Source organism: Pan troglodytes, chromosome 18 (genome assembly GCF_028858775.2).
Source record: "Pan troglodytes isolate AG18354 chromosome 18, NHGRI_mPanTro3-v2.0_pri, whole genome shotgun sequence".
In the NCBI taxonomy this organism is placed as follows: domain Eukaryota; kingdom Metazoa; phylum Chordata; class Mammalia; order Primates; family Hominidae; genus Pan; species Pan troglodytes.
In genome coordinates this window covers 80986265-81009487 of record NC_072416.2, presented here as the reverse complement: position 1 = coordinate 81009487, position 23223 = coordinate 80986265, and the positions used below count along the sequence as shown (strand labels likewise).

Below are 23223 nucleotides of genomic sequence, written 5' to 3'. Positions count from 1 at the left end.
AAAACATGCCCCCATGTATCAATTTCATAGTGCTGCTGTAACAAAGTTCTAAAATCTGAGAGGCTTAAAAATACTTTATTGGCCAGGCGCGGTGCCCCACGCCTGTAATCCCAGCACTTTGGAGGACTGAGGCAGGCGGATCACAAAGTCAGGAGATCAAGACCAATCTGGCTAACGTGGTGAAATTCCATCTCCACTAAAAATACAAAAAAAAAAAAAAAAAAAAAAAACAAAACTTTATTACCTTATAGTTCTTTTTTTTTTTCTTTTTCCCTGAGACACAGTGTCACACTGTCGCCCAGGCTGGAGTGCAGTGGCGCGATCTCGGCTCACTGCAAGCTCCGCCTTCCGGGTTCACGCCATTCTCCTGCCTCAGCCTCCCGAGTAGCTGGGACTACAGGCGCCCGCCATCACGCCAGGCTATTTTTTTGTATTTTTAGTAGAGAGGCGGTTTCACCGTGTTAGCCAGGATGGTCTTGACCTCCTGACCTTGTGATCTGCCCGACTCAGCCTCCCAGAGTTTTATTACCTTATAGTTCTAAAGTCTGAAGCCACAGGGCTGAACTCCTTCAGGAGAATGTGTTTTCTCCAGCTAGGTCATCTACATCCTTTAGTTCACAGGCTCCTTCTTCTTTCAAGCCAGCAGCATGGCCTCTTCTCACCTGTTTTCCTCTGTCTCTCTTCCTTCATCACGTCGTCTTCTGTTTCTAACTCTGGCTCCTCCTACTTCCCTTCTATAAGCTTGTGATTACATCATACTCATCTGGGTCATACAGGTAACCTTCACACATTCTGAAAATTAGGATGTAGACTTATTACGGGACCATTACTCAGCCTACCACAACCCATGAGAAGCTTACAAGAGGGAAAGGAAAGTTCTATAAGTACAGCTGTAGCCCAAAATATCCACGAGGGAGTCATTCCATGATCACCCACATTCCTGGCAATATTTACCTATGAAATCAGGAAAGCCTAAACGAAGACCTCACTGGTGGTGCATAGTCACAGAGCCAGGCCTGGTGTTGTGTCAATTTAACAATTAGACTATGAACTTCTGTTGCCTAGAAATAATTATCAGATCCTACCCGGCCTTGCTGTGAAGTGGAACATTTTATTCCAACTGTGCAGCTCTCAACACTTTCTTCTCTGCCAGACATTAGACAAGATGTCAGATTTGTCATCACATGGGAAGGTTTTTATTAATTATCTTTCAGAAGCAAAGTCCTTTTTGTAATTTTCTTTTTCACACCAGAAAAATTCTTCTATTGAACTAAAATGTCTATCTTGTTAAGCTGTTTTTTTTCTGCTAAAGGTTCTCACTCTGAAAAGTTCTAGAAGAAAAGAAACAAATCAAGCACAAATTGGTGTGGAAAGCAAGGAACTGATTATGTTAAGCAGAATGCCACATATCTTCCCCTGGGTCGGAGTATATGAATACGCGTCTTTTCTTTAAAATCTAACTGCCTGGTAGACAGTTAAGATGTTTCCCCAAATGTTCATACAAACATTTGACCATCCTGAATTAAAAGGAATTTGAACAGTTGCTCACTGAATGCCAATTGGATGTATTCTGAAGGACTCATGCATTGATGCAAGTAACATCTACTGACTGCCTACTGTGTGTCAGTGCCAAGACAATATACACACTAATTGTCAATATACACAAAAAGGCAAGGTCCCTATCTTCAAGAAACACAGAACATTATAGGAAAGACTGACATGCTGATACCTTCTTTGAAAACACAACTTAAAAAGTTTAAGGGTGGAGTTAGTAATCTAATACAAGGATGCCCAACCCCCAAGCGATGGATGGGTATCCATCTGCAGCCTTTTAGGAACCGGACCACACAGCAAGAGATGAGTGGCGGGCCCATGAGTGGAGCTGCGTCTGTATTTCTGGCTGCTCCCCAGCACTTGCATTACCACCTGAGCTCCACCTCTGTTAGACCAGCAATAACATTACAGTCTTCCAGGAGCTTCGTGAACCGCACATGTAACGGATCTAGGTTGCATGCTCCTTCAGAAAATCTAATGCCTGATGATCTGTCACTGTCTCCCATCATCCTAGATGAGACTGTCTAGTTGCAGGAAAACAAGCTCAGGGCTCCCACTGATTCTACACTCTGGTGAGTTGTATAACTATTTCATTATATATTATAAGGTAATAATAATAGAAATAAAGTGTACAATAAATGTAATGTGCTTGAATCATCCCCAAATCCTCCCCTCCCCCATGTCCCTGGTACATGGGAAAATTGTCTTCCATGAAACCAGTCCTAGTGCCAAAAAGTTGGGGACTTCTGACCTCATAGAAACAGCAAAATAGAGATTAGAATTAACTGAGTCCTCAAGGACGGGTGAGTAAAGTCATTGGAGAAAGCACTGTTCTGAACAACTCCCATTTAGCTAATTTTTGCCTGTGCACTCTTATATTTTAAACAAATAAAGAGTGGTACAGTGTGAAGAACTACAAATGAGGATAGGCCTTGAACTCCCAAGGACTTGAAATTCAAGGGTTACCATCATTTGTAGTCCTTGAACTGTCTCTTTGGTGCAGCTACTGGTTACTACTCAGAAGGACTCAGATGTCTCAAGATTGAGCTACCCTCATGATTAAAAAATTCCTTGTCTTTGATAACAACTTCTTAAAAGGCAAGAATTTTTGAGAAGATAGGAATGTGTGTGTGTATACATATATGTGTATATATATATGTGTGTGTGTGTATATATACACATATAAGTAGAATGCAAGACTGGCTCAGATTTCAAGGGAGAAATACAGGGAGGGAGGGAATTCTTCTAGCAGTGAGGGGTACCCAAGGGCATCCTAGTGAGTGTTTAATGACCAGCTCCCCAAGAAATAAATGACTTGATTTGTGAGTTTTGACAATGTCCAGGGCATAAATGCTCCCATCATGGCTAATTTCAAGCTACTAATGTGAAATCACTGAATACGGAGTTGTGAAGAGCTGTGTACAACTGTCTTTCATGGGTTAAGCAGCTCCAGCACAGTAGGTATTCCAGTTCCTATTTCTAGATCACTTGGATTAAGAATGTTTCTGAATTTTTGTAGGACCTTCATGAACATAAACCATCATAACACTGTACCACAAAGTACAGCTTTGCTCTTTCCCAGAGTGAAATTTTGTAATAAGGGAAAGGGTCACACTATGTATGAGTTAAAACAGCCTGGAAAACCCTTCCAGTAATGGAACAAAATGGGCCACCACAATTTTGGTTTTATAGTAAGAGAAAATGCAATGAATCCTTAACCATGGCTGTGTGTTATTTAAATATTGCTTTTGATGTTTTATCTGGAGTCCTAGCTCAAATGATCAGAGATAATCCTGCCTCCTGACATAATTAGGGAGCTGCTGCTTTGCTAAACTACAGGATAATCAATTTGACCTTGAAAGTTTGTCTATAGTGCCATAGTACTGTTCAGAACACAGACTTTTCAGCCACACTAGTATCTCCCATGATAGTTAAACACCAGCCACAGGCTTTGTTCCAAGGGCAAGCAAGCACTAACAGAGAGGCTGCAAAAAATCATGGCTGGCAGGTCCCATATGGCCACTGTATCTGCTAGATGGCCTTTAGCTTGTAGAGGCTGCCATTCAAATATCAGGGATTTTCACTGAGCGTCTGGATTTGGGACAGCTTTGAGCTTGGAGTCAAACAGGGCAACGCTCCGTGGATGGTAAGGATGACCTCCGGATGGACAGGCCTCATTTCTAGATGTCCATAGGCCATGCATCCCATGTGTCCCCAGCAAGTACCATTTGCCTTCTGTCATCACAGTTGCACTGCTGTTTGCCTCATAGTCAACTAAAAGTGATTTTTGGTTTGTACTTATGTCTTCATACAGACTTTTCTTCTACCCAAGCTTCCTCACTCATTGACACTAACTTTCTGACCTTGCCAAGCACCTGAGTTTCCACTCTTCATCTACCAACACTCATAGGAAAAGAGTCTTCCTTGAACAGCTGCAGAGAAGTCATTTGTGTTACAATGAAACTGCCACCACCATTAAAATGTCTCCAATATCTCCTTAAAGCAGCTTCCATATTTACTGTCATCTAGATCCTGGGAACCTGAATTAGCCTGCTCCATTATGCAAGTTTTTTTCTTTTTTTTTTTTTTTTTGAGATGGATTCTCACTCCATCACCCAGGCTGCAGTGCAGTGGAGTGGTCTCAGCTCACTGCAACCTCCGCCTCCCGAGTTTAAGGAATTCTCCTGCCTCAGCCTGCCAAGTAGCTGGGGTTACAGGCACGTGCCACCATACCTGGCTATTTCTTTCGTGTTTTTAGTAGAGACGAGGTTTCACCATGTTGGTCAGGCTGGTCTCAAACTCCTGACCTCAAATGATCTGCCCACCTTGGCCTCCCAAAGTTCTGGGATTACAGGTGTGAGCCACCACACCTGGCCAAGTTATTTTTTTTTCCTTTTCAGACCATCAGGCCCTCCCTCTTTAGCCCACTTGTTTGAAGGCAGAGACATTTTAGGGCGATAAAGGTGGCTTCATGTTGGTCTCCTCAGACTAAGGACATCACCCTCCTCGGCTTCACCACAGTATCAAAACATCACCCTCTTCTCTAACCTCCTAAACCTGCTTGCCACTGAAAGCAAACAAAATCGGTGTATCTGAATACAGATTCAGTCATAAGCCCTCCTATTATCATTACAGCGTTAACTTTCATTGTGGGGAAGGTGGTCTCTTCTTCTCATCAAGCAAACCTTTGTCAGGTTTTGAACTAAAAAGGAAAAAATCATCTGAGCTGAAACAGTTTGAAGGAACATAACTTTTTCTTCTCATGTCTGTTTGAGTCCAGAAGTTCAATTACCTGAAATTTCATGAGTCAGTCCTTTGGATATTTTCAACCCAAGCTGGATTAATGTAATATTTCAAAGTGTCTGCTAATCCTACTGCTCTTTCAAAGTAAGTCTGATTATTCTTATGGAAAAATAGCATACCTCTCCTGTACTAGAATTTGGAAGAAAAGGGATCATCTCCAAAAATTATGCAGTATAAAATATGATAATGTGAAGAGCCTCTACAGTAGGCTGGGGGACTACACTAGAGTCTCCTTGGCTTGTCAAACATCAGCTACAGTCTTTGTTCCAAGGGCAAATAAACCCTAGCAGAGAGGTGCACATGGCGATGGCCACAGACTCCATCTGGCCATTGTATTTATTCATTGGCCAGCAAAGCCGTTATCCAAGTTGGGGGTACTGAGGGCCAGAATGAAGGTAATTGGAGCAGGGCCAAGGGAGGAGATAGGGCTGGGTTCCAGTTAGGGAGATTAATCATCCTGATTTACTGGGACTGTCTAGCTTTCGGTTTTAGAGGTCCCATATCCCAGGAAACCCTGCACTGCCAGGTTTCTTAATCCCAGCAGGAAACTGATGGCACACGCAAATTGAGCTATGTGACAAGAGATGGATGCAGGAACCAGCAAAAGTACAGTCAGAGTCAAGGAAAAGGGGCCCACAGCATAAAGCAACATGCCAGTAATAATGGGGCACCTTTCCCACATCTAAGCCTAGAGGGCCAGGGGAGGAAACAATTTCCAGACCCAAAAGACGCAGCCACATGGAGGGGGCTCCCTGGCAAGAACTGTAACCCCCAATGGAAGGACACAGCAGCCTGCAGAGATTTATTCTCCTCTCTCCCTCTGAGTTCTTGTCCCAATCCTCCACTGGCTAAACCATTGATTGGCAAATCAAAGCCCACGGGCCACATATTAGCCTATTGTCAGTTTTTGTAAATAAAGTTTTATTGGAACACGACCATGCTCATTGGTTTACCTATTGTGTATGTCTGCTTTCATGCTACAATGGCAGAGTAGAGTAGTGTAGCTGCCCAGAGACTAGATGGCCTGCAAAGTCTGAAAATTTATTATCTGGCCCTTTGAGAAAGTTTGCAGACTTGTGGGCTGAACCCACTGAAAGCCAGAGGGCAGGGACCTTTATATAAGGCCAGAGCAAGGTGAAGTCAGCTAAAGAATAAACAGCCTGGAGAGGCCAGTGAAGTGACCCATCACACTTGTCACCTATGACATCAATCACAGAATGAGAGAAGTACTGGGACAACCTAGGCCAAAAAAGGTGAAAATAGAGGTCCCCACAATGACTTTGAGTATAAACAAAACCATCAACTTCTTAAGCAGCCCTCTGTGAACCAGGTTTTTTTCAAATTAGGCTCATGCAGAGAAGGCACAACTGAGGAAAGATGAGATTTGGAAAGCCCAGAAGCAATGAGCATCTTCATGATATTACTATTACTTTGGTGAATTTCCCTGTAAGTTCAGTATTTTCTAAAAACTTTTTTCAACATTCAAAGACAATACTTTAAGTCAATAAACAGGAAGGATGTGGGGGCTTCATTTGTTCTTTAGGACACAGAACAATAAATATAGTAATTCCCAATATCCATGAGGCAAATATTGAACACCTACCACCTGTCCATCCCTATAGTGGACACTAGTGATAACACAATAAATAGGATGGGCATGTTCTTCTGCCAGAAAAATATATCCTCCTTCTAGTGGAGATACCCATGAACAAGAATAAAAGAAGGACAAAGGATAACTTTGGAATGATAATTCCATTAGAGAAATTAGAACTCAGTGATGGGAACACGCAAGCATCTGCAATGAAAAGGGTGAGGACTTGGTCATGGAGAACTCGGGGGAAGAGCTTTCAAAACGGAGGCAGCTGCTAGCACCAAGGTAAGGCTTTGGGGCCAGGATCTGCGGGGTGATGGGAGGAATGTCAGGTTGGTTAACAGGTAGTACTGGGGATGAAGCCAGAGAGTTAGTAGGGGCCTTATGACCTCTAGTCCTGGGCAGAAAAGAGTTACGAAGCAGATTGCAGACTGCAATGTTGGAAAGGCCTGCTTGAAAGGTTGGCCCTTGGCTGGCATCTGGGAACTTGGGTTTGGAGAGTATTCCCATGCCCATAACTGGTAAGAGTGGCTCCAAGTGCCTAATGTTTGTATGAACTATTCAGTTTATGCTGAACTCTTGCTTTTCTTCCGGGAGTCAGGAATGTTGCTATGTATCAGGCAGAGGCTGCCTATGTGACCAGCTCGATGAGCTCCCAGTAAAAACTCGGGCACTGAGCCTCCAGTGAGCTTCCCTCGTAGAAACCATTTCACACACGGTGTCACTATATGTTGCTTGGGGGAGTTAAGCACATCCTGTGTGACTGCATTGGGAGGGGATTGTGGAAATCTTGAAACTGATTTCCTCCAGACTTCGCTCACAGGCCTTTGCCCTTTGCTGATTTCATTTTGTATATTTTCACCGTAATAAATCTTAACCATGAGTCCTCCTTGGGGATCAAGGAACCTGGGGGTGGCCTTGGGGACCTCTAGGACTTCCTAGGACTTGGGGATCAAGGAACCTGGGGGTGGTCTTGGGGACCTCTGACATAAATGATGGATCTGAATTTCATTCATTTGTTCTGTGCCAGAAACCAGGGGGGAGCACTTTACATGGACTTTTCCCCGTAATCCTCACCACAAGCCTCTGAGGTAGGCAAACTCTCCCCATCCTCACCACCACTATTTTACAGACAAAGTAATTAAGATAGTTTCAGCTTCTCATGGGAGGTCACCCCACTGAGCCTGAGGGAAAATCCACGTGGCCTAACTCCCACTTCCCACCATTCACCCTCTGGGCTCACCCGCAGTGCCCAAACTGCCTGCGGAAAATACAGGGATGCTTTTGCATATTTGTTTGACTTCCACCTCGATGGGTTGCCCATTTTAAGACTTTAATCTATTTTATCATGAGATGCTCCAGCAAAGCTCATTCAAGCTCCACCTCTTAATCTTGATAGTGAATTTGAGCCTTTGTTATAAGAAAGACTATTAAGATTTGGCAATAAGATTCTTCAAGGGTGATAAATATCCCTTTAAAGGGACTGCATATTCACCGACTGAATAACTCTGTCCTAAAAATGAAAGTCAAACTTGGAGAATGGAAAGGTGGGTTATGAAAATGCAGATTAGAATGACTATGTGTAGAAATGAATTCACCTCATCTTGCCATGAAGAAGTATGAGTTGGGGTAGAGCCTTTCTAAGCTGAGCCCGGGTGTACCACAGAATGCAGGAAGTCGGCATCAGCAGGCTCATCATCGTGGGCTGTGATGTCTGCTGTTTGAAGGCAGCAGTAAAAAATGCCAACACGCTGTCATTTCCATTATTCCAGAACTTATCTGTGCTCTTCTGAAGATGAAGATCTCTGTAGGCCTAACATCCTTTCTCATCAGTATTCCTCAAAGTGGGATACATACACCCACTTTGGCATATCACGTAATTTTAGGCAGTATATTGAGATGAACATCGTTAATGTTAATAATTATGTCTTGGCCAGGCACAGTGGCTCGTGCCTGTAATCCTAGCACTTTGGGAGGCCAAGGCGGGTGGATCACCTGAGGTCAGCATTCAAGACCAGCCTGCTTAACATGGCGAAACCCAGTCTCTACTAAAAATACAGAAAAATAACTGGGCGTGGTGGTGGGCACCTGTAATCCCAGCTACTTGGGAAGCTAAGGCAGGAGAATCGCTTGAACCCAGCAGGTGGAGATTGCAGTGAGCCGAGATCTCGCCACTGCGCTCCAGCCTGGGCGCCACTGCACTCCAGTCTGGGCAACAAGAGTGAAACTCCATCTCAAAAAAACAAAAACAAACAAACAAAATGCAAAATGAAGCATCTTTCACATGCAAAGTTCATATTCACACTTAGGGCCCTGAAAAGCCACATGGGAAGAATGCATTTCAAACATTCTACCGGATACATATGACACATGCTGTGAGTGAATCATGGCAAATTCTGACATGCGGGACCTGAGCGATGAGGCTTTGCTACATGAGGAGCCTCAAGAGCCTGGAGCTGTTTTCTCCTGGGGGTGTTGGTAGCAGAGACTTCCTGGTGTGATCAAGACATATATTCATTTTATTGTCATAGACTGATGGAGCTGATGAGACTCTGGCCAAGAATTAAATGTCCTTGGTTTGCTGGAGGCAAGCATGCATATGGATTGATCATCACAGCAGGGCACTTCTGGCTTCCTCCTGTGCATGAGTTGAGACCAGCAAAACTAGGGAAACTTCTATCTGGAGAACAGGAGCAGGGAGGCCGCTGATTAGGCCTGTGGAGCGACAGAGCATTTCCTCATAAGCTGGGAGCATAGGACTGTATGCACCTACTGCCCCTGGCGTGTTAAATAACCAGCAGCGGAATTGGAAATGATTGGGCAAGGGTAAGGCCAGAAAGAGGAGCATTTTATCAAATCAAGGGCTACAGCAACTGAATTCACTTTCCCCAGGAAGCACATCCCAGGAAATTTGCTGGGTGGGTACGATATTTGCAGCTTGGAATGTGGTCCCTCCAGCTAAAACTGGGGTAGCTTTGGAGTTTAAATCCAGGTGCTATGTGACCTTAAAAAGGAAGAAGAGACCAAGATTTATACAGAGCATTCCCTGTGAATGTCAGAAGGAGCATAAATTGGTTCCAGCTCTCTAGAGCTGCCACTGTCCAATGCGGCTGCCACCGGTCACATGTGCCTATTAAACCCCTGAAATGTGGTGAGTCCAAATTAAGAGGTGCTGTTAAGTGCAAAATGCACACTGGATTTTAAAGACGTGGTATGAAAAAAGAATGTAAAATATTTCATTCGCAATTTCTATATTACCTACACGTTGCAGTGATACTACTTGAATATATTGGGTTAAAGAAAACACACTACAATTAACATCACCTGTTTCTTTTTACTTCTTTTAGCAGAGCTATTAGAAAATTTAAAATTATATATGTGGCTTTGATGACTCCAGAGCAGGCCTGAGCAAACTTTTTCTTAAAAAGCCAGTAGTATATATGTTAGGTTTTGTGGGCCAAGAGGCAAAATTAAGGATTTTATGTAGCCATTATATAAGCATTTAAAATGCAACCACTTAAAAATGTAAAAACCATTTTAGCTTGCTAGTTGTCCACACACAAGTGGCAGGCTGGATTTGGCCCTCAGATCAGAGTTTGCAGACCCCTTTCCAGAGCATAATATTGTGCAAAATCTCCGTGAATATCCCCATGGACCCAGCAAGCTCACTTCTGCGGAGCCAAGTGCGTGAGCAGACAGACATTTATCAGGCAGACAAGGGGGCTGACCACTGTGAAGAAACAGGCTCAGACCCAAAGCTGATCAGCTGCTAAGAGGCAAAGTATAACTCGACCCACAGTGGCCGTGGGCTGTGGGCTCTGGGTGGCTGCAAAGCTTGTGTTCTTAATGACTACGCTTCACCAATGGAAGGCACCTCTTTATTTTTTTTCTTTTCTTTTTTTTAGAGGGGGAAACTTTCTTATGGCTGTATGACTAAGTCAGATACACCTGATCTCCTTCTTGGCCCTGAAGAGATGCTCTTTGAATCGACAGATAAAGGAAAGAAATGCCTGCATGTTTAGGGGCCTCCTCGTGGTGGTTTTGAAATCTCTCTCTTGCCTCTGTTTCAGTACAAATGACCAAGAATTGACTAGAGCTCAGCCATCTAATGCAGGCCCCTGCTTTTCATGCACAAGGCGTTGACCTTTAAATTCATCTGAAAGATGTGTCAGCCTATCTGGTGAGAAGAAATGGATCTCCCAGGGTCCGGTAGTTTGCCTTCAGTGCATCAAGAGTTAATCCTCTCATGCTGAGGGTTATTAATATAAAAAATACAAAGCAATCATATCTTTTGAAAGCAGATGAGCTGGCTAGTGCTGAATTGAGAAAATTATTATTTATTAAAAATGAGATAGTCATGGGCCAGCGACTAACCTGATTGGGTTCAGAGACAATTCCCCACCCACAAGGTAAGTAATACATTTCTCGAGAAAGGTGTTTTGTTAAATACAAAATGCAGTAGCATTATTATTCATCTGCTCTGGGCTCACATGTCGATCTTTTCACATTATAATCGCATCAACCATGAAGAAACCCTCACCGTAGACACACACCGTTTTCCCTCCCCAGTAGCTGCTGTACTGTGGACTTGCACAGAGCCAGGGCTTCCTTCAACCCCAGTTCTGGCTTAAGTGCCCCCTGAGAATTCCAGACAAGGATGCAGTAGATTGAAAACAGATTCCATGAAGTCACTAGGTTGACATTAGGCTATTCCCTGGACAAATGGAAGAACAGAGGGGGAGGGAAGGGAATCATTTTCCATCTTCATTAACTGCACAAGCAACGGAAAGCCCTGGAATGGTTAAGGGAGGTCCAGAAGGGAAGCATTCAGACCATGCTTTGCAAACTCAGCATTTGACAACATAGTGAATTCATGGGGATCAGAATCACACAGCAACAGGCTGTTGGCTTCCTGGGTGGAATTTAGACTGTGAAGTCAAGCAAACCTGGCTTTGAATCCCCACGCCACAATTTACTATCTATGCAACTTCCACAGTGGCACTTTCTTTTCCATAAGAGCTGAAGTTGGATACCTCCATGAAAATGTCAGTGAGAATTATTTTGCAGGATCATTCGAAGGATGAAAGAAGAAGCACATTAATGTCCTCAGCACACAGTAAGATAGTGCTACATAATTATTCATGGTATGAACACATTTGAAATCAGAAAACCCTGAATATCCGAAACATTTGTTTTTTAGATGAATTAGACAAGGCTCTTCGGAGACGGGTCTGAGTTCACTGGTCTCTCACATTGGCTCTCCTTCTGTCTGCCATCTGGGAATGTTGCCATAACACACTGACTCATTTCAGGGTAAAAAGGTATAACTGTAAGATGGGAATTTTGTGGCATATTTTTGCAGCTCACTCACATAACACATATTGCTAATCCATGGCTGCAGTTCTATGATGTAGGCTGGATCCAACATCAGAATCCTCCCAAAGCAGCCTCTTAAGCATCTGCTGCCAAATAATGGAAGCTGTCATCTGAATCAAAATCTGCCTATGTTCCTTAGAGCAGTTAAATTCAGATACTATTTCAGCGACTGTCACCCAGTAGATGCTCAAGAAGGTCATTATCTTTCTATCTATTTACATTTCAGAATATACAGTTATTTGTACCAGGCTGACTGATCCGGATGCAAAAGCTTACTGTAACATGGCAATGTTACTGAAACAATTTTATATCGTTGCGATATTTTGTTTTGTTTCATTTTGTGGTGATAATAGTTGAAAAGAATGTTTAAGATTCATTTTTTTTTTGCTGGGAATCTTGCACATGATTTATAAATCTAATTATAACTGTGGATAGTGACAGCCTATAACTGTGTTTAATAGACTGTATTTTCTTATTTTCATCCAGATTTTTACAACCATGTTGGTAGAGCAACACAATAAGGAGGATGAGAAGGAGGAAGGAGAGGAGGAGGAGGAGGAGGAAGAGATGAAAAGTCACACCTAAGTCGTAAGTACCTACTTGCTCTAAAACACTGAAAACTATGAAAAAGACAAGGCATTAATAAGGGTTGAAAATCAAGCTTAGATATTGCAAAACTTATTTTCAAACTGGTTTCATGTTCATAATTAATGGTTAATATTCTGCCGTTTATAAAGTATTAAAATAAACAGTGGTTTAATGAGATTTCACTAGGCCACTCGCAAGCACTCAATCAAATCTTATTTTCAATATGTGAAAAATGTCTCCTTGACTCTTAATGCATTTAGGGCCAACAGTAACATCTTCATACATAAAATATTTCATTCTGCTTTTAAAGAAGAGGTAATTATAAGATAAGGGTCACACAGAAGGTCGAGGTTTTATGTAACTTCTATTCTAATTAATTTATCATATGCGGGACTTTGCTTTGGCTTCCAAGTGTTGATCTTTTACAGCTATCACATTCCATGTGATAATGAGTTTTATTCTTTCAAAAGGTCATCCTTGATGTAATTTCACCATTAACAGAGGGAACCTGTGAGCATGGGTTTACCTAGATATGGTTGCTTCCTGGAAAGTCATTCCACAAAGTCTTGGGTCTGTTTTGCACTTAGATGTCATTTAAAAACCAAAGGGGCCAAGTCATTTGAACAAAAGGTGAGAAATTCCATTAATCATTAGGAAGATTGACTTCACCATCCTGGCCCCATGGAACAATGTGGAGCAGCAGAAATATTTGTATCTGAGAATTTGTTTTCTTTCTTCCTCTTCTGTCTCATAAGTGAAATGACCTGGACGTTATTGTTATTTTTTGGGTATTGATTTGTTTGTTGGTTCTCTTCGGGTAGTGTGGTCCACAGCTGGGGTCCTCACCTCAGCCCCTTTATTGTCAGGAAATCTTTGTGTCATTGTTGGAGTTGTTTCCTTTGATGCTTCTCATTACTTGAAAGATTTTGGTCTTCCAAGCAAACTGCATTTATTAAGCAATAGTTATGCCATTTCTCAGGATCTCCCAACCCCCAGCACTTTAAAAAAAAATGAAAGATATATAATTATCAAATAGAAGCTTCTTAGATAATCAACCAAACTGAATTGTTAGGATTCTGGCTGAAAGCAGAGAAACTTGATACCGACCTAGCTAAGGATAAATGTATGGTTTCGGCCTGGGGTTTCTGAAATGCTAATGATTGGGAAATCACCATCACTGACTGCAAAGAAGCCCCTGGGTTAATGCTTCTCAAATGCCACTGTGTATGCAAATCACCTGGAATCTTGTGAAAATGTAGATTCCTATTCAACAGGTCTGGTGCGGGGCCTAGGTGCTGCATTTCTGACAAGTGCTCAGGTGATGCTGAAGCTGCTTGGTCCATGGACCACGCATTGGGAAGCAGCGCTCTAGAGAATAAAGGAGAGCAAGCAGGGAAGGGGGCCGTAGCTTCAGCTCAGTTTCAGCTCTGCGGAAGATTTGCTAAGCACCCTCTGTATACCAGGCCCATTATAACACAAGATACACTTTTATATAAAATATAGTAATAGGACAGTTTTTCTTCCAATGACTTATTCTATATCTTGTCACATAGAAGTACCACACATTTCAAACAAGAGCCAGGCTATGCCCAGGTTGGGATTATTTTCATGGTCATGGTAATATGCATGTAAGACTATTTTTACTGGCCTTCCTTTATGCATAAAACAAGGCATTGTTCTATTCAATAAACATGTGTCAATACAGGTATAAAGTGCTAAAAAAAAAAAAAACAGACATAGTCCATGCCATCATGGCATGTCAAGCTGAGAAGACATTGAGCAGGTAAGAACACAAATTAATGTCATTATATATAAGATGAGTGTTAGGAAAGAAGAGAGCACATCCTTACATCTTCTAAGTGCTCCCACCCCTCACCATTCACAAGCAAACGACATTATAGATCCTCTTTTTACTTTCACTATATCACTCCCCATTTGTTCAAGAAATGGTCATTGTGCCAGGCACTATACCCATTTCATAGTGTGACAACAACACTGTTCACTGCCCATGGGGACCATGATGAATCTCAGGAGAGAAAAGATGCTCAACTCTGTAATCCCTACTCAAGAGTCAACACCAGGTATGTCATAACAGAGCCTAGCACAGTACCTCTAATAGTACTTGCATTCAAACACATATTTTATGAATGGAGAAATGAATGGAGTTATTGATAAGTACCAAGTGTCCTCCCTGTAGTGTGAATCAGAAAAGGGGCAAGATAGTGGCTTTTATTATAAGTTTCACACGTGGACAGAATGGGCTATGGATCCCAGCCCTGCCACCATTTAGCTTTCAAAAACTTTGCTCCCTCATCTGGGGGAAAAAAAGTAGTAACAATAACGTTTTTATTGTAGGACTGCTGTAGGATTAAATGAGATATATCTATGAAATGTTTACTCAAGAGCTTGGCAAAGGAAGAAAGTTCAGCAAATAATAATGTTGGTTACTCTAAACATCGTCTTTATTACTATTTTCCTAACAATTGTTATGGAAGTACCATCTGATATGGTCCTCAAAGGAGATGAGGCATTTTGACAAATGGAAATGATGAGAAAGCTTCAGCAGAGAAAACAAATCTTTAAGAATCAGATTATTGCTTACACATTCAATAAATATGCCACTGGTTATTTGTGCTTGCCAGGGAATTAGGTGAAGATTAATTAATATTTATAAAGTATTTTGATATCCATGTAATATCTAGTAAGCAATTAGTTCTGTAACGCAAAGCCAAATCCTTTTACATACCAAACAATGTAAAACAAACCGAATACAGCTGTGTAAGAAGGAATGGAATTTCATTAACTCATGTTGCAGAAAATATATAGCTGGTTGGTTTCCCCCTCTTTCCCTTTCAGTAATCTTCTTGCTGATTTTCTCTATCTTCTGACTGCACTTTTCCACCCTACCCCCTGCAGCCCCAAATCAAATTATTTCCTCTTGGGTAGCCGTGAAAACAGAAATGGGATAAAAGTAAATGCAATACTGGCCCCTCCAGCCTGGAAGGTGTTTCAAGCCCAAGAGTATATAACAGTCAATGGCTTAACAGGCAAGCAGACAGGGCTCCCAAAGTGTGTATTTCCATATCCATCATCCTAGTCAGGCGGTATGAAAGGTTATACGCTCCCTTAATGTGATCCACACGGAGAAGAACCCTGGGGCAGAAGGAGAGGGGATAAAAAGAAAATTAAGTGAAAATAAAAGATGTGTTCCTCCTCGACTTGTGCCTCCTCAGTCTCTCCAGTCCACTCATGTATGTATATTGCCAACCCAGAATGACTTGACTCTGATGAAGAAAAGGTTCTCCCACCCCACTCCAACCAGTCTCCATGGACCACCCTTACTTCTGGACACTGTATTGTTTCATATCCATGAATTCCATGTGTCCACCTTTTTTCTAAAGCCCATCGCTCTAGCCTAAGGTATCTAATCTTGTGTTCACTGTGGAAGTCTCTGGTCTATGAAACTTTATCTAAAAGGTTAGCACAATTGTCCCTTGGTATCTGTGAGGGACTGATTCCAGGATTTTTCTCAAATACCAAAATACCCTATGTAAAATGGCATAGTATTCACATATAATCTATACATATCCTCCTGTATACTTTAAATTATTTCTAGATTACTTATAATACCTAATAGAATGTAAATGCTATGAAAATAGTTGTACTGTATTTTTATTTGTATTATTTTTTCTTTGAATGTGTGTGTATATATATATATACACACACACACAAAATATGTTTGTGTATACATATATATATATATATACACACACACACAAACACATCTATTTTTATTTTAGACAGACCCTCATTCTGTTGCCCAGGCTGGAGTGCAGTGGTGTGATCTCACTGCAACCTCTGCCTCCCGGGATCAAGCAATTCTCATGCCTCAGCCACCTGAGTAGCTGGGATTAGGTGGGATTACAGGTGCCCGCCAACACTCCTAGCTGAGGTTTCTATTTTTAGTGAATTGGGGTTTCACTATGTTGGCCAGGCTAGTATTGAACTCCTGACCTCAAGTCATCTGTTTGCCTTGGCCTCCCAAAGTGTTGGGATTACAGGCGTGAGCCACCACACTCGGCCAGAGGATATTTTTGATCCGTAGTTCATTGAATCCGCAGATGTGGAGCCTGTGGATACGAAGGGCTGACTGTGTGTGAAACAGACGTAAAAAGAGTCTTCATGGCAGAGGCAATGTTGCGGCCCAAGCTTTTCTCTAACCCTTGCCCTCTCTTCCTCAACACAGCTCCAGAAATGGTTCTGTGATGGTGTTGAAAACCTTGATCTCATAGAAAGCTGTCTAATCAAATACAACAGAGCCTATCAGACTCAACCCATCCAGAAAGCGCTTCCTCTCTAACCTCTCATAATAGGATGACCAACTGCCTCTGTTTGTCTAGAACTGAGAGGTTTCCCAGAGTGTGAGACTCTCTGTGTCAAAAGTGGGACAGAATTGGGCAAACCAGGATGATTGGATACTCTACTCCTACTCTGCCTTGCAAGGTAGAGTATTCTAACTCCATTAGTGTGACAAATCAGTGAATGACCAGGCACTTCTGGCTCCGTGTCATACTCATACCACATCTGACCATCCTACACCATAAATCTCACTACTATTTTCCCTTTACCATTACTGTTCTGCTCAAATAACCCAACCACTATCAGGTCTATTTTCATCAAGTAAAAAAGGGCATTCATGCTGAGAATCTTTATGAAGCCATTTTAGGTCAGATTCTCCCCAGAGGTTCCATGTCCTTCCTCACTTTACCAACAATAGTGACTTTCTTGAGGTCAAAGATGAAAGGGCTCAGACGTCGCCCAGTAGGAAGTTAGCCTAGCTTTGTCTACAGATTGACTCTAGTCCACAGTATACTCCTAAAAAGGGCGGGACCTACTCTTCTATGCACCCTCACTTTCAGAGCCCAAGACTCACATCATCACTGCCTCGTGAAATTCATCACAGCCTCTCCCCATCATTTGGGGAGGTTCTTTGTTCAGAACCTCTGGCTCCACCTCCCTCACTCTGTGAGTGGCAGACATTTGCTTGACCCCTTCATACCTTAAACACACCCAATGCCTCCAGATCCAGTACCTAAATCCCTCTTGTGGCCAAACAATACATTATTATGCAAAATAGTAAAGATGAAGGCATCCTATTAGAAGGGAATTCACACGATGCTTATGCCACTATCTCTCTGTCTGGAAAATTACAAACCTAAACTTTATCCATTTCTAAGAGTCCAACAACTACATTTTACTATATTAACAGTATTATTTTTAAAAAAAATAATTAGCACTAGCAGAACAAGGCTAAGGCTGTGTTGCCTGAATAAGATATGGGCCAAATGTGTCCACTGATAGAAATAACCCCTATTTTATCATCAGGCAGAGGATAAGCAAAACATGCCAGGGGCTGGATGAATTCTTCCAAAGCCAGCCATGTGGCATTTTCCTGTAATTAGCTCAATTGTGCATTCTTAGTACCTTTCCCAAGTCCCCTGAGAGTCGACTGTAGTCTTTCTCAGCTTCTCTAGCTCCTGTAACTTGAAAACCTGCCTCACCCTTCCTGTGGTCAACGTCTGCTAATACCACATTTTAATCACATTTGGATGTCTATGCTCAATATCTCTAAATTATCTGAGGAACCTGCCAAACTGTTTCACCAGCAAATCCACTAAGTTACTTACAAATCAAAAAAGCTTATGGAACAAATTACCACATTCAGTAATTTACAGGCACTCTTCATTGTACGAAGCAATTTAAAATTACTGGAGCACTTCGCCTTTTCCCCCCAGTAAGTGCTTCAATCTGGAAGTGATTGGGACTCTATTCCTGAGATAAGCAAGGTAATTTAACATTTTGGAGGACTTTTTATACATATACATATAATAGAAACACCTATTTTAATAATGATTAGGATTCTGATCATGTACAGAACTGCACGATTTAAAATTACCAACATGTTTCAATTTCATCAATGCTTCAAGTTTGGGATTGAATTCGATATTGTATGTAGGAAATACGAAAACACACAACCATTTCATGCACTCATCCCTACTCATTATAAAAATTAGAATTTCAACTTGGACAATTTAAGCACCTGCCATATAGAAGCCACTGCAATTCTCAAGCAGTCTAACTTCATGAGAAAGCAACCCTCTGATTTCAAGATTTCATTTGGCTATTGTGTGGCTGTTTATCGCAAAGTACTTCAGAATCAGAGGCATCTCTCTGTTAGTAGACAATGCATCTGAAAAATATCTGTTGGGCCAGACGCGGTGGCTCAAGCCTGTAATTCCAGCACTTTGGGAGGCTGAGGTGGGCAGATCATGAGGTCAGGAGATCAAGACCATCCTGGCCAACATGGTGAAACCCCGACTCTACTAAAAAAATACAAAAAATTAGCTCGGTGTGGTGGGGTGCGTGTGTAGCCCCAGCTACTTGGGAGGCTGAGGCAGGGGAATCACTTGAACCCGGGAGGCAGAGGTTGCAGTGAGCCAAGATCGCACCACTGCACTCCAGCCTGGTGTCAGAGTCAGAGTTTGCCTCAAAAACAAAAAAAAAAATTGTTAAGGCTGGGCACAGTGGCTTGCGCCTATAATCCCCACACTGTGGGAGGCTGAGGCGGGTGGATCACCTGAGGTCAGGAAATTGAGACCACCCTGGCCAACATGGTGAAACCCCATCTCTACTAATAACACAAAAAATTAGCCGGGCATGGTGGTGCATGCTTGTAATCCCAGCTATTTGGGAGGCTGAGGCAGGAGAATTGCCTGAACCCAGGAGGTGGAGGTTGCAGTGAGCCAAGATCGTGCCACTGCAGTCACTCCAGCCGGGGCAACAGAGGGAGACTCTGTTTGAAAAAAAAAAAAAAAAAGTTAATATTGTTTAGATCTAAGAGGAAATAAGCCAAGAAGATTTCAGTTTTCACTAGATAAAAACACTTTCAGCTAATGAGAAGTTCTTGTTTCATTTTGTTTTTTTGAAGTATCAAGAAGAAGAATGAGGTACTTTTCTACTAGAAAGTGAGGCATTATTTAAAAGATGGCACAATACAAAGCAGACTCCTGGTATTTTCCTGGTGAATTCGGGATGTGAAAACAAAGTCAGGGAGGGTGGCTGAGAAGTGGGTGCACCTTACTGCTTTGGAAGGACTAAGGTAAAACACGCCTGCGCTGTCTGACCATTTTCTTAAAATCATCGATAAAAAGCCCTTGGAAAAAGAAGAAAGTTCTTTGCCCCTGTTAATTTTTTTGGCTAAATTTTTAGTATTGGAGAGTTCAAGAAAACATCAAAGTGGAGAGAATCATATGATGAACTTCTCTGTATCCATCACTCAACCTCAATATTAAACTCATGGCTACCATTAGCTCACCTGAGCACACAACCACTCACCCCTTCCACAGATTGTCTTAAAGAAAATTCTAGATATCATATGATTTCATCTATAAATATTTAGAAGGTATCTGTAAAAGATTAAAAGTATTTTTTTAACAGAAGCACCATGAATTATCATAACTGAACAAATACTAATGAGAATTTCTAAATGGCAGCAAACATCTAGTCTTTGTTCATATTATTCTAACAAATTTTTTTGCAGTCTATTTTTAAATCAGAATCCAAATTAGAACCAAAAATTATGATTGATACATCTCTTATGGTTTTTAATTCATCCAGCCTCCTGTTCGTGTATAATTCTTTTGTCTTTGCAACATTGTGTTGAATCATTTGGATTGTTTCCACAGTGGAAGTTCGCAGATTGCATCTCTGTGGTGTCATTTAACATGTTCGCCTGTCCACTGTGTTTCCTATAAGTAGATATATCCTGGAGGCTGGATCAGATTCAGGTGCAGTATTTTTGGCTCAAGACTAGGTGGTGTTGTGAGCTTACTTCAGGAGATACAAATGTCAGGTGGTCTTTCTTTTTATTGATGGTTACTGCCTAGATATATTAATTTAGTAAGAATTGCAAATTCAATATATTCTAATTCTGCCATTTTTTCATTGCTTATTACCTAGAAAGAGAAACTCTCTTCATCAACTAGTTAATTACTTCTACAAGGAATTCTGAAAACAAAGGCAGGATAGTTGTTTATGTGTTTTTTTCCTTTCCGTTTCTAAAATAATGAGATGGTCTCTATCATCTTTGTAAGGTAACCTATAAATAATTTTGTTTTTCCCCTATCATTACGAACTTATGTATTTAAACAGATTTAGTGTATTTAAATCCATTGAAATTACTTATTTTGTTTTGAGGCTCAAATTATCTCATCTGTGAGTTACTGATCCTGGCTTCTTTAAATGACATGACCCTAATGACATCTCATAGCGTCTCTGCTTCTTGGTATGACAAGATTTTACAGATTCTTCTTGTTTATTTCCTGCCTCAAATATAAACTCAATCATTTTCTCAAGAGAGCTTGGTTTCTTTTGCTAGAAAATGATTACTAGTGACCATAATCTATTTGCTAAGGAAGTTTATTGCTATTGGGTTGGTCACTGTTTCTAGGGCTTTTTAGTAGAAAGAGAATACATGAATTTCTAAGATAAAACACCTAATAAATTCATATATATAATCCCACTTCCAATTCTCTAGCATTTTAAATTAATCTCGCTGGTCTTATATCTGCATCTTCTTCCTCCCATACTTCAATATTCTAGTTCTCCAAATTAACATATACATTTATCTTTCAATACACACAATATTATACTATATTTTATGTATCAATAAATATACCAACACTACCTCCAAAAGCAGTATTATTGAAAATACTTTAAGATTTCCCTTTGCAGTTGTTGTGGTTTTTGGTTTTCAATTGTCTTTAATGGACAGAGTCAAATAACTGTGTTTTAAAATAACTAGGGGTAGTTCCTATCAAGTGGTTATGCCAGCATCTTGAGTACACACTTAGGTTCAATTGTTTCTCTGACTCTTGAATTTTAGAATAGGCTTTTTATTTCATTTTGTTTTCAAATTCATGAAACAATTTTTTTTAAAAAAAAATGTGACTTTTTTCCCCTATCTCTTCAGCCTTTATTTCATGCTTTTCACTTTAGGTAACTGCATCAGATTATATATTCTAGTAACGGCCACAGCAATATTTTTTGCCATACCTCCTCTTCCAGACCTTATCATTTTCTCACTAGGAGGTAAAGTCCATCCCCTTCCCCTGCTGCCCCACTTTTCTTGAACCTGGGTGGGCCTTATATCTGCCAAGAAAAAAAGAAATGTGGCAAAGGTGACACTGTGTGGCTTCTGAGACTAAGTCATAAAAGGTAGTAGAGCTTGTCCAGCCTCTCTCTCGGAATAGGCATCTTTGGAGCCTCAGGCCAACTTGTAAAACATACAACTACCTGTAAGCCTTGGTGCTGGAGAGACCATAGAGAGATGTCAAGGCAGCCTTAGCAGTTCCAGCCTCAACCCTCAGAGGTTTGTCTCTCTGTTCCACACCCAGGTCTATGAGCGAGCGCACTTCCAGATGACTCCAGCCTCGGCCACTGACTGCAAGCCCATCAGAAACCCTGAGATCCACCTAGCGGAGCCCAGACAATCCCTACACTGTGAGAGACGATAATAAAATGGTGTTGACATTTTAAGGCACTAATTTGCTTCAAAATAAGTAGATAGACTGGGCATGGTGGCTTATGCCTATAATCTCAGCACTTTGGGAGGCCAAGGTGGGAGGATGGCTTGAGCCCAGAAGTTCAAGACTAACCTGGGTAACACAGGGAGACCCAATTTCTACAGAAAAATTTAAAATTAGCCAGGTGTGGCAGTGCACACCTGTAGTCTCAGCTATTCAGAAGGCTAAGGCAGGAGGATCTCTTGAGCAGAAGGTGAAGGCTGCAGTGAGCTTTGATGGCACCACTGCACTCCAGCCTGAGTGACAGAATGAGACCATGTTTATACAAAGAAAAAAGATAACTGGAACAGTAACTATTTTTTTTTAAAAATGATTTAACCTAACTTTTATTTTCTAAAAAAGTAAATTTGTATGTGAATGTGTATCCCCCCAAAGACAGGCAGTAATATAACACACAATTTTCTCCATCTTACTTTTTCCACCTTAAAAATATATCCGAACATTATCCCAAATAGCCTATAGCCCTATTCCTCATTCCCTTTTAGAGCTGCACAGTACTCATTTGTGTAGACATTCCATTGTTTATTCAACCTGTGTTCTTTTCATAGACATTTGGAAGCATTCAAGTTTTATTTATTTTTTTTATATTGCATATATTGCTGTATTACATAGCCTTGTGTCCCTGGGTAATCTTTTGATTGCTGTTAGTGTCACTTGTTTCAGTGGGGTGAGGCAAATGTCTGTCGAGGTCAAATAAGTTAATTCACACAAAGTCCTTGGAGCAGGGTCTATCCTGTAGTAAGAACTCAATACCCATTAGCCATATGCATTACTAAGGAAGACCCTTTTGGTTCTATGGATGGGAACAAAGTCAGTGAGGAACATGGTTCCCTTTGCCACACATTCTTATATCACTGGAGGTGCAATCCCCAGGATTAGGAAGCATAGATGGTCCAAGGGGACCATACATTCCTTCAAGCCCTTGTTCTTCCCTCCTCCTGAAACCATTTTCTTTCACCTGGCCCCTTGCCTTTCTAAATCCTACACTTCATTTGAGGTTCAGAGCAAGTATTTATTTTTAGGGGAGCCCTCAACGACCATCCCCAGTCCCCAAACAGGGTCATAGTCCTTTATCGTTTAAGGTCAGGGAATATTACTCTCCTTCTTTCAAGTCATTGATTCATGTTTGTACTTGAGACATCTATAAGTAGTGTTATTTGATAAAGT

General features: G+C 41.4%; 1 protein-coding gene and 1 long non-coding RNA gene across 3 annotated transcripts in view; one reads left to right on the top strand and one right to left on the bottom strand.

The window, feature by feature from the left end:
• Positions 1–23223, bottom strand: part of CDH13 (cadherin 13) — a 1164519-nt gene that overhangs the window by 946018 nt on the left and 195278 nt on the right. The gene's annotated exons all lie outside the window — the stretch shown is intronic.
• Positions 11904–22052, top strand: LOC104002693 (uncharacterized). The gene is made up of 3 exons (XR_675082.4): positions 11904–12019; positions 12311–12412; positions 21868–22052. It is a non-coding gene; the product is annotated as an uncharacterized LOC104002693 (long non-coding RNA).